The sequence below is a fragment of the Corvus moneduloides genome, chromosome 3 (assembly GCF_009650955.1).
Source record: "Corvus moneduloides isolate bCorMon1 chromosome 3, bCorMon1.pri, whole genome shotgun sequence".
In the NCBI taxonomy this organism is placed as follows: domain Eukaryota; kingdom Metazoa; phylum Chordata; class Aves; order Passeriformes; family Corvidae; genus Corvus; species Corvus moneduloides.
In genome coordinates, this window is record NC_045478.1 from 59,520,099 (window position 1) to 59,533,007 (window position 12,909).

Genomic DNA, 12,909 nt, shown 5'->3' on the forward strand with positions numbered 1-12,909 from the left:
CAGCAGATGATAGACTAAAAACACAGTGACTATATGCAATGCAAAGACAGGTGAAAAGCGTGATCTACATTGTTTTTTGAAATCTGAATTCATTCTCATGTATTTGTATTTTGAACAGAAAAGTTCATTAACAATTCTTTGGGGTGTTTTTCCTTCTTGTCTCTCTTTCATGAACTTTGACTTCTGAGCAAGTTCAGTTTCAACTGTCCTGTTACTTGGACTCACATTTCTTATTTCATCCCCCTTTGCTTTTGCAAAGGACTAGTAAGTGAAATGGATGATCAGTCTATGTCCGTAGTGTCACATTTTTCAATAAAATACCATTGAAAAATTCTTTATATTGTTCAGTTGGAGAATGAAGAAAGCTTTACAAATTTCAAGTTTTGAAACACATTCTGAATCATTTGCAGATGGGCTCAAAATGCAAAAGGAGTATATTTGCTCTAAAGAGACTGTGTCTGTCCCTTGAGATATTCTAATATTGGAACTTTAAGAACAAAACCCCTCCTCTTTCCTCTCTCTTTCAGGCAATTGTGTTCCAGCACAGTGACACTAAACTTTTGGATTACATGCACCTGTCAACACTTACTTGCTTGCTTGTTTGCTTCATTCCCTTAACAATTATAAGTGTTTTTCCCAGAGACGATGTGTTGTGATGAAGAGATGTTGATTCAAACTTGCCCTTATACAAACACGGAGAAAATGAAGAGCTGTTCCCAAAGAGCTGAAGCGGGACAGATAAAAGGATTGAGTGAGTGTTAACTGTTCAGGTCATCCACGTGTTTGAACAGCTGAGTTGAAACCCACGGGGTTTGTGTTATGATAGGGTTGTAGCCGCAGGGTACCCAGAAAGGGCACTCAGAGGCTGGAAAGAATTTCTAGGAGGGATTTTCACTTCTAGAATGAAAGCAGTGGGATTTAATTTCAGAGAAAATGTTACAGAAGCCTACCCTCCTCTAAACACACGTAATGGAAATGCTGAAGCACTGCATAAAAACAAAGACGTTGTCAAAGTCAAAGCACTGAGAGGAGGGGTTTGTCGGCAGATTAGTTTGCTGCAGGCTACTTGCCATATGCCTCCCAATGCTGCCTCTACTGGATTGAAATTTACTTCCATAGGATAATGAATTGATGTTATTACGGATCTGACATTAAGGATGAAAACCATGCAGATAGGATGTAAGTCAGCTGCAGAGAAGGGGCCTAAAAAATGTCTGTCCTTAGGCAATAACAAAACACAGTAGGAATGGCATTTTCCATCAGATCTGAGCTGAAAGCTTTGTGAAAGGTGAGGCAGGACACTAACTCCATTGCTCTCCATCTTTTTTTATAATATGGTCCTTAAATGTCCCTCGTTAGATCTCACACTCAGACTGACTTTCGGTTTGTATAAACTGGCTTTCAGTAGTAAATGTGAACTTTCCAGTTTCCAGCTCTAAACAAACATTACCTAGACTTATTTAATTCTACAGTGCATCTGCTAGATGTAGTCTGTATCAAGATTTCCTTCACCTCAATGACAGTAAGCTTGTGCTCTTCAAAAATGCAATTTAAAACATGCACCTGGCAGTGTTAATAGTTAGACTTGATGATCTTAGACACCTTTTCCAGCCTTACTGGTTCTGTGATTCTAATGATTCTAAAACACTTAAAGCAAAATCTGCCTTTCCTTTCTGCACTACAAACCTACATTTCCTAACAATGCTGGTGTTATATTTATTCCCTTTCCAGGTCTGATAGGCTAGACTTAGCCAAGTGCTTGTCCTAGACTCCCTTAAAAGACAGGATCACTTGGTTATGCTCGAGAAAACAACGTATTGAACTGGACTGAAAATATCACCACTAATGGCTTTTATTTTAAGGTGAGAAATGTGCATATATAGAATGCCAAAAGAACTTCATGTTCCTCCATTTTCACATAAAGTTCATGATGTCATACATTAATGTTAATATTTGAAGGAGATTTGCTAATTTATGTACCATTGGCATATATATGATTCCTGCTATAAGAGTGAAAAAAAAATCATTATAGTTCTGGAAAAAGTTACAATTTTTTTTGCCCTTTTTTCATTAAGGCAGTTAAATATAAGTTGCCACAGGAACCTAAAGCTTTTCATCATTAACATGAGTTTTATTTGGCTATGTTAAATACTTTTATGAAGTACTCTGAGGGGAAAAAAGGAAAAAAATGCCATTCACTAAATTTTGTTTTACATTTATTCTTTTGGAAAATGTACAAGGGTTCTTATAGGTTGTGACAAATAGTGTGTAAAAGAAAATCATGCACCTACTTTTGTGTATGTAGAGGTGGAGGATGGCTCAGGATGGGAATTTCTAGCAAAATCAAGATGCTAACAGTGAGCATTGCTCTTTTCTGTGTAGTCCACCCCTCTGACTTCCTGTCCACTACTGGAAGATCCAAGTTTGGGATGGCTTCACCATCAAAGGTGAAGTCCTACACTTCAGGGCTGGGAAAGCCATGATGTTAATCTCTCATCACACATTTCTTCGTACCCTGCCACCATTATACTTGGTCTGTTTTTGAACAGCAGCATCACTGTCTGTGCCAAAGCAGGTTATCTTTTTACTTGTAGTCAGAGACCTGGACAGAGCTTTTCAAGTTCAGTGTTGCAGATTTTCTGGCATCCACAGCCATCTCTAAACCATTTTGTTTCCTATGGGTGTTCAGGACACATTCCACATTCTTTTGTCCCATCCCATTAAGTCAATATTTTAAAAATAAATGCATAGGGAAATGGGACCTTTAGGATTAGGCACTGAGCAAGGGTCACCAGCTGTGAACTCTGCAAAAGAAAGCAGTGGATGATGTCGCCATGGTCACCTGTTGGGCCTTTTCTGCTGGTACTGACACAGCTTTAGGTCAGTCAATGTCTACCTGACTATAGCCAGAACTGGGCTTAAAGACACACAAATGCTACCCTGGGTCACAAAGGCAACATTTTAATCTATTAAAGAATAGGGTTACAAGCTTGCATTTTTTAACCAGTTTATCTTTTCTTGTTCTCTTTTCCCTCATATTTGCCCACAATAATTTCTGGTCTAGTTGAAAATGTTGCATCCAGACAGCCTGTCTAGCAGGAATGTGATGGTTTGAATGATGTTGTCCCAGAAGATCCTGAAGGTTCTATCAGGTGAGAGGAGACAGAATCATTGGGGTGCACTGACCGTCATGATTTACATCTGAAAAAGAAGCTGTAGGTTGAAAAGAAACAATTATTTCTTACAGTCTGTTAGACTGTGAACAGCATCCCAAGTAAAGTGTCTGGAAAACTGTAAAGTTATGTTATTTAAAATCAGGCTAGATTACATAAAATCTGCATTACATGAATTGCTGTGTAGGGAACACTCTTGCATTGTTTTAGGAAGGGAATAAATGAGCAAACCATCTCCAGCTTTCTATGTCTTGACCAGTTTTTAGGTTGTACAATTAGAATAATTGTTTTGTTAGCCACTAGAAATTCCTTTTGCTGAAGAGATTGTTCTTGGCTAACAGCTCCAGGCAAGATCCACTCCTGGTATGACAGAGTTATTCCAATGAATAGAGCAAGTATGCTCACTTGTGCCATACATAGTTGTCCATGTAATAATTTGTGTTTAGTAAATCAAGCCACTCTGCTAAGTATCTTTACCTTAAAAAACTAGCAAGAAAGGAAAAAAAATCATTAGAAGTTTGGCAAACAAATCTCACAAGCTCCTGAGTTAGTCCTACCTTTGGAGTCCTGTACACATGTACAGAGGAATTCTTCATAAGACACAGTATGGCTCACTGTGAGTAATAAAATCCAAGTTCCTTAACCTCTTCATTTTTGCAACATTCTGACTGATGTCACAGAGAAGAATTCCTGCTGTCTGAAAGATGGAAACAAAAAGAAATTTATATAGAAACATAATTTTTAGCTTGTTCAAATGTATTCACTGATGTTTGTAAGTTTTTAACTGATGAGCTTTAAATGACAAACTTTAGAGAATGAGAAGAAGGAAAATTCTTGGCTTAGTTTTTTTAAGTACAATTGTTTATAACGGTGGCTTTAGCCAGCACTAACGCACCATTTAATAACTGCTGATATAGAGAGTATCACTAACATTTTTTCTGATTGAGGCAAAGTTGAGTAGTCTGAAGTGTTCTTGCAGACTAACTTCCCATTGCCTCCCAAAAGCTTCCTCTGGACAGGCAAGATACTAGTATATAAGAAATAGCATTTATTCTAGATTCTGTGACTTGTTTCTCTAGAACATTGGGAAAGGTAACCTTTATTTGGTAGTGTCGACTAGCACAAAAGCATCAGTTGGGATTGAGTTTTGCAGAAGCACATTCAGGTTTTCCATCTTGTGCTGATGACAGTAACTCCAGTTGCACCAAGATCTGCATTGTCTAAAGCCTGTGAAAAGTGAAAAGCATCTGGTGATCAGGCCAGCCTTAAGGGAGTGTGGGCAGAGACAAGAAGGCTGTGACAGAGGGGACACACTCTGTACCTTTGACTGCAAAGGGATTAGCTAAAACAGGTAATATAAATCAGGAAAAGGTTTGATGGTAGAAGAATGTGAAAACAGATTATTGTATCTGATTAACTATGTGAAAACCAAATTTATAAAAAAAAGGAGAGAACCAAACCTGAATTCTAGTTCTGGCTGCTTTCAACAGCTGAAGTAGGGAGTATTTTGGGGAGGAATAAAAGTTAGAAATTCAGTCTTCTGTCAAAAAATGGCAGCAAACATTTGCCCCAACATTCTTTGGAGCCTCAAAGTTGGGATGAGTGCACAGCAGAGAGGCTGTGGGGACTTCCTGGAGGACTGCCTTTGGTACAACATGGCAAAGAATGATGGACAATCTCTCCTCAGTGCGGTTCCAAGGCAATGAAGTTAATACAACAACTGAAGTCAAAAGCACTAATGACTAATTGAAACAACAGATGACCTAAGGCCAAGAGCTCAGCCAGCCAGTAACAATGTGGAAATGTCCTTTGCCAAGGTCCATAAAGGAATCGTTTTTATTTCCTTTTTTAGAGGTAGCACAACATTCACTTTTTTTGTGTAGTTATCAAAGTGTCTAAAAAAATATGTGTTAAGTACCTCAATCAACCAGAAAACCGTAATTTAACACTCCTTTTACAATCTAAGCTGAGCAATTTTAGTTGTTTTGCTTTTGAGGTTTCTTTAGGAAAAAAAGATTAGAAAATGAGCCTTGACCTCTAATCCCATTTCAAACATCCTGCTTGTTTTGATGGAGCCAGAATGTCACGTAGGTATCCTAATATTTCTTATTGCTTATGTCCTGCGTCAGCTAAACCATTGATTGTTTGTTGGTGGCTTTAAAATGAATTCAAGTAAGTCTCATTCTGTTAAGTGGGTTGGTCCTTCCTTCTTCCTGTGCTGGGTTTGCCCTTGTCATTGCAGGCATACAGTAAGAAGACTTCTCTGCCACAGATGTTTACAATACGGTCTGTAAATAATGGATTCCATTGTTTACTCAAAAAAATACTTTTTTTTATGCAAAGCTACAAGGTTTGCAGAGCTGGCGTCAGCCTCCCCACACACAGAGTCTCCTATTTTCCGGGAAGAAGCCTGGGGCATCCTCCCCACTTGTAAAACGTTTCTGCCAGAAGCAATTTAAAAACATTTGACAATGAGAAACGTGCACAATGAAGCATTTCAAAGGAGGAGACAAGAAAAAAGGGGGATGAAAAATGGAACCTGCAGGAAAACCCTTCAATATTTGTAGTGATACCAGCTGATAAAATGTTCAAGGTCCACTCTGTAAATGGTGACTCCCACACATAGAATTTGTCTTCAGAAGCAGTAAACATTTATACTAAATTAAAACTCTACATTTAAAAATTTTGTTCTAAGGATTCTGTTCTGCTAGCTTTGTACCAAAGTATCAAAAGAGATAACTCATGTCAGAAAACATTTAAAGCTTAGAAGACGTGAAAAGATGAAGAGTACATTTGTTCCTTTGAATTTCTTTCACTCTAAATTCTGGGAGAGAAATTTATGCTTGGGAGTAGATAGTCTGGATATGAGGTCTTAGGAGTATTTCTTGGGTTATGGTGAGTTTACAGGTGATTTCTGTTTAGAACTCTGCCCAAATATTTGCAGCATTTTTGTCTGAATTGAAATGATAGCTTGAGATATACTGGTCAGCAGGAAAAAAATGTATCATTCCCACACCTGTTTTACAGTAGCATTTGTTTCCAGAGGCTATTTTTCTACTTCCATGAACTAAAGATGATACCACACACTGTTACACTCTAGTGTTGGAGGTCTTGGCTATGAGAGTGGAATTCACAGCCTTGTCCGCACCACTTATTTTCCCAGTGCTGCAGACAGAGAGTTCAGAGGTGGGGAGACTGGACACACAACACCAGAGCCCATAAAACAGCCAAGAGGAAAAGATCAAAGTGGGATTCATCTGAAGCACTATCACACACAGGGACTGAGATGTTTTCCTGCAGCTCAGTCTGAATAGTATGTCAAAGAGAAAGAGAAAACTGTACTTTCCAAAACTTAAGGCACCTAAGCCACCCATTCAAGCACTGCCACCCATCTCTTTCTTTTTTCATAGGCCCTACCTGCTGCTGATCCTGGATGAGATGTTATTGCTCCTATTTGTGCTGAATGCTTGTGGTTAAAGCACTTACCTAGAATGCAAAGACCTGTGTGTTTTCAGGTCTCTTCAGGCTGAGGAGAACATGGTGTCACCTGCCATATCCTCAGAAGGTGGTTCATGGAAGGAGACTTGATAACTGTGAGGCGTCTCCTGGCCAAGATTAGATACTGTCAGGCCAAGAGGAAGATCACAAGTCTGGAGAGTGATAGCAAACTGTAAGAATGTAATTGTATCTCAGTGAGGTCTCTTGAAAGAGAGATGCCCTGCCTTTATGGGTTTTATTCATTGACTTTTTAATGCAAAATACACAAGCACATTCTGAAAGGCTTTAAGGATCAGACAGATACAAAGATGCTCACTTTATTCACTATGCCTAAATCTCTTCTTGGATTTGTTTTTAGCCTTTTATTGCTTTCATATCCTACCTTGAATGAGAACATTAGGTACCTTCTTTCATGCTTGGAGAAGTTTGTCTGTGAGGTCTGCCACAACCCTTAACTAGTCTCAGTTTTACAGTCTTTTAAATATTGTTGACATCAGTGTGGTGATCTATCCTACTTGACACCATAATAGTACATCCAAATACATGGCAAAAAAAGGGCCAAGTATCTTTGCTCTCTTTTTAAAACAATTTGTCAAACACAAAGGTACAAACAGCATGAGACCTGCCACGAGACATCATGCATGAAAACATTTCATGAACCTTGTACCCCACAGCTGGAGTGGAAGCTCACATATCTGAATTGTTTCCTGAACTCCTTTTACTACTAATTTACACAAAATGCATCTGTCCAGTGGTCTGAGCACTCTCCTAAGATTCTGGGCACTCTTGTAAGGTTTAACCATGATGCAGAAAGCAGGCAGTGCTAATGCCCCAGAATAACTTCTCAAAATCAACTTCTTTAACTACGTCTTATACATTTCTTCCCCAAAGTCCAATAGAATGGAGAAACCTTCTGGGATTTCCAGGAAGACAGCCAGTCTGGATGCTATTAGAGAAAAACTGTCATGACATTTCTATTTCCTTCTCTTACTGGTAGGCCATGGGGTGTTTTTACCTGTAAAAGGCATGTCCAAGTCCTTTCACTGCAACCAGCTTGTCTGTCTCAAGGAGAGGAGAGCAGTCTCTGGTGTGATAGAGGCCCATGCTGTTAAATACCATGGAGTAAGGAAATCATACTTGAAGCACAGAGCAAAATCTAATTAGGGAAGAGGGCAGGTTAATGCTGAATGCTGGTCTAGTAAGTTTTTTTCCTGAAGTAAGGGTCTGAAGTCAGACATGTTCTGCACTTAGTGTCCAAATATATATCTTGACAGAGCAGCTCTGAAATTTTTTTAAAATGCCAACATTGACAGCAGTGGGAAAAGGAGAAGCAGCAGAACTGCTGCTAGTCAAGGCAAGGGGATGGGGACAAGTCAGTGGGGCAGTGCTCACACAGATCTTACAAGCAGCCAGCAACAGACAACTTAGGAGACCTTTCTGGGTAGGGATTTGGCAGCAAGTTGCAGCAGGGAGCTGTAAAAGTCTGTCACAGAGCTTAACTAAAGAGTCCAGCAGAAGACTGTCAGTCACCATCATGCACCCAGAAACAGTCCCGGAAGCTACAGGAAAAGGAATGATACATGGCTGAAGGGAAGCTAGAACTCTTGCACTAAGGAGCAGGGTAAGACAGTATTTAGCTAAACCAGGACACCATCTGATTATTAGAACCAGACATAGATTTTGGACAGAAGACAGAAAAATATCTCTTGTCAGAAATATGATGCTGCAAATATATGTTAAATACCACTACATTTTCAAAACCAGATTCAAATCTGCTGTCTCTGTTTTCCCAATTATGCTTGATGCACTCAAAATATTTTGAATTCCTCATTTAGATATATTTTCATGTTTCATTGCGGTCAATATATCTAAATGCATCACTAAACTAAATTTAACATATTAATATTTCATAATTTTTTTCCAACATTATACTTCAACTTTTCAGTATTACTGAAGGCAAATACTGTTACCTTATCAAATACTGCAGCATTATGAATAAAAAAATATTTTCCTTGAGTTAGCACTAAGAACTTCAATGACAGGGAAAGTCTGAGTGTGTTGAGTTTTAGTTCCAGTTCAGAATGAAAATAAATGTCAAATTGCTGTGAAATCTTATGCAATAGAAATGTTATCCCTGACTGGCTCGCTAGACTGCAATGGCAGATGGCCCTTAGCTGAGAATGTTTTGAAGGTCAGCACAGAAATGACAGAGCATAACTGCTACTGATGCCTTTGATTTCAAAAGCAGCAATTTAATCAAGTTGCCAACCAACAAGCAATCAACAGCTGCTTCCTGAAAGGGGAGAAAGGATTAGCAAAATGGGACATGAGATCATTGCCTTGAAGCATCCTGAGTCAGCAAGTTAGGTGAGAAAGTTTGCTCTGGTCCCAAGATCATCTGCCTCCAGAAATGCTGACTGGGCTCATGCTGAGGCTTGTTCACTGATCAAACACCCACTGGGAGAGGGACAGGGAAGACTGCAGCTGGACCCCAGCATCCAGGCAGCCTGTGAGCTTTGTAGTCACACTTGAACCTAGACTAACCCTGCTGATATAGGGCACTTTTAGATAAGAGTTGTAACAAACTGGTGTATGGAAAACAGTGAGTACAGCTTGCAACAGCATGTCCTCAGATGAACTACTCATTACTCAGTCACCTGCCTGCAGGGGAGGGCAGCAAATGGCACTGGTGTCTAGCAGGTGCCACCGCTGACACCTGCACAGCCACCAGTGACAGTCCCTGCACCAGTGACAATCCCTGTGGAGAACTGTCTGACCTGCAGAGAAGAGTTTGGAAGCCAAGTCTTGGTGTAACAGCCACTGTAAAAATAATTGGGTCATTAAAATAGCAAGGCAGTGTCTTCCTAGGAACTAAATCAGAGTTTCTAATTGTCATGGGAGTTACAGGGATTAACTGCGTGCGCAATGTGGCCAGACCAAACCAAGATGTATTTCCTGCTGGCTGCCTGGTGAAGAATTGTCTTGGGGCGTTGCTACCATCAGTGGAAAGAGTGCATCATTGCACTGTCACTGGGTCACTGGGTACTGCCTGACACTGAGGGCAGGGAACTGTCTGCTCTCTGCTCCCTTGTGAAAGCTCACAGGTGTGAGGAAAGGCTTCTTTCCATCTCTGATATTCTCAGAAATGGTCTGTATGCCAGCACACAAACACTTTGACTCTTTAATCCTAAACCAAACATTGCTTTATTTATTATTTTCCATCAAAAAGAAGGGCTCCTCTAGGTACATATTTCTTCCCCCCCCCTCCCCCTCCCCCCCCCCCTTTTCCTAACCATTAACAACTTTTGATTTTGAAGGAATAGGAAAAGAAGTTTTTTTATCTCAGACATACTGCCTTGTTTGCTTCACAGGCAACCTAAAATACCTTCTGAAAAGAAGGACAGGGCACAGTTTCCCCATGTCTATCAAAATATCCTATCCATTGCTCCTTCTCCTTTAGCTTGTGTCTGTGCTGCAGGTTTAATCAAGTCCTCTTAGTTCTGTCACTCACAAGCTGAAGTTACATGTAGTCTTACAGAGCCTCATATCTGAAACAGGACTACAGACCACAGGGAAAAGATTTTATTTGTTTTTGAGGTTGGGGTGGGTTTTTTTGTCTTTTCGTAGAGTTTGGTCTACTGGTGACTCATTTCTTCTTGTTTACTTAGTGATAAACCCCAAGATGTTAAGAACTTCTGGCCCGGATTATTATCCTGACCTTAATGACAAATTTTAATACCCTTTCTTCCTGTGACACAGAAACAACCTCTTTCTCAAGAAGTCCTGGCTGCTGTGGTAGAAGAAGTTCCTTAGGAAAGCCCAAAACCGTTGTGTTCTTCTCTGGTTGAGGAAAACACTCTTGAGTCACTGAGGAGGCTTTTTTCATTCCACAATATATATTCAAGTGAGGAATCCTTTCCAACCTCACACCCACAGCATTTCTCATCTTCTGCGTGTGGTGTAATCAGTAAATAAAATCACAAAAAAACCCATTGGGCTTTGAATTTGGGAGAATGAAGTTACAGAAAAGACCATGCTGTGTCCCCAAGGTTCATGAGAAGGGGACAAGGCTGCAGCAATCTGGGATTCTCACTATGTCTTGAAATAGAAAGCTCCAGAGGGAGGAGGGGGGGATGAGAGATGACAAAAGAAGTATTTCAGATGGTGGTCTGTGGCCCTTTTTTCTTCTCTGAGTTGCAGCTGTGGCCTGTGCAAACACCTCACTGCTGGCCTCTGTTGCTCTGAGGGTTGTCACAGTAGGGTGATACTCAGATTATCTCCAGGACATCTTTATTCAGTGTCTCCACAATGACTTTTCCAAAGAATATGATGAATATGTCTCTCAAGGTCTATGGTAACTGTACCAGGGAGGAACTAAGAGACCCAGAGGTGTCAGTACCCTCAGGTATGTGCCACTGCAAGTGGCCTTGTGGACTCCCTGCCATCTGTTTTTCAGATACCAGAACACCTGATGCTGTGCTGCAGACAGCTCTGAAGCAGGTCCAGAAGGCCACATTGAAACGAAGTTAACCTCTTCCAGAATGCTCTCTTATCACTGACTGAAGGATTTTGCCACTCAGATTAGGTGACACTGGCTTGGGTGACACCATTTCTTCAGCATTCAGTTTGTCTGGTATGTGTCTGGCTGGCTGGGGTGCAGGCATAGGGTATCCTGTGCTGCCCAGAGCCTTGGAGCAAGGCTCGAAGTCACTGCCATTCCCAGTAATGCTCCCTGACGACACTTGCCGTCTGCATGGGCTCAGAAAAACCACCAATTACAATGCACCACTGCTCTTCAAACACTGCCAAGGTGGTGAGCCAGGGCGTGGGGAAATATCACTGGACGATGGCCAGCGTTTGGGAATTTTCACTTGACTTGTAGGAATGCAAAGTAACACTTGCAAAAACCAGTCAGGGTGTCAGGTGAGGCCTTTTCTATCCCTTTTTATTTATAACTGTAATATGAACTGTCATGGAGTTCATTTATATATGGCTTTTAGAAGGCAGCTTACAGCTCAGCTCTGCCATAGAAGTCTATGTTTTTGTAAGACCTTATTCTGAAAACGATATTCTTTCTCTCAGTGTAAGGCAAACAGCACCATAAACCAGGTAATTTCTGTGCAGAGCAGTGTACACTGAACCCCTGGAGTAAAGCAATTTGGTCTGGTTTATCTGCTCTTACCTTAATAGGAATCATTTTGTTTCTTGTTTTGGGGAGCAGGAAGAGAAAAGAAGGAAGGGACAAAAGTAATTGCCTCTGTAATTCACCTTCTTTGACAGAGCTAGAAGTGCCTGGATACTCCTTAGAAAATTAAAAAAAAAAAATTACAGGAAGGAGGTAAAGACTTTATCCTTTTGACTGGCTAATATGTCCAATTGCAGCTTTCAGTAAACAGAAAGGGAGAAATAAGTTCAGCTGCAGGCTGGACAGTAAGCCCAGACGGGTCTGATTTATGTAGCTTGATTGAAGTATGTATTTGAAGACCTAGGAAAGAGTCTGAAGCTGGCAGCCCTTCTGCAAGTGATTAGTACCCAGCCCTGCCTCCACCATAGACCAGCAACACCACAGGGAGGGACCAAGGGGCAGATATTCCACTTCGGATGCTATAACTGTCCTGGTTACAGAGTTATATAAATACAGGAGAATGTGCAAAGGAAACAGAGGGAGATTAAGTTATTACTGGATGGAGGGAAAAAATCAGTGAGGTACAAAGCAGCCAGCAGAAGCCAAATGGACTTCATCAGCCCTTCAGCTGCATTCCTACTGGTGCTTGAGTTCCTTTTTCTTGGAGCACTGGCAGAGCATTAGCCGACTCTGCATGTCCTGTTCAATCCATGTTTTCAGCACTGACAACTGGCAGTCAGGAATCCTTGGGGCTTCTGAAAACCACTTATATATAGCTCTACTTCCTCTCTAACGACTGTTCACCTTCCCTGTTACTCACCCAGAGCTATATTTCATTGCTTTTATTCCTGCTCTATCTGACTTGTTCTGGAGAGGTTTCTCAGTTAACAAGCAATAGTGTGTCAGCTGTCAGTCAGTATTGTATTATATTGTATTATACTAAATTATATTATATAATTTTGTATAATATTGTGGTGGGCAGTGATGATTTTCATGTAGAAGGATATAGCATGTTCCTCACATTACATAATTATATCCAATTTTAAAGCCTTTGATGGCAGTAAAATCAAAATTCAACCAATATATTATATATATACATATACATATATATGT

The 12,909-nt window shown here is 40.4% G+C and overlaps 1 long non-coding RNA gene across 1 annotated transcript in view; it reads left to right on the forward strand.

Annotated features, from left to right (window-relative positions):
• LOC116440716 overlaps nucleotides 1-12,909 on the forward strand; it is a 91,103-nt gene that overhangs the window by 32,663 nt on the left and 45,531 nt on the right. Inside the window, exons 3-4 of the long non-coding RNA XR_004238742.1 lie at nucleotides 1,732-1,862; nucleotides 3,065-3,152. This is a non-coding gene — a long non-coding RNA (uncharacterized LOC116440716). The remainder of the gene's footprint in view (nucleotides 1-1,731; nucleotides 1,863-3,064; nucleotides 3,153-12,909) is intronic.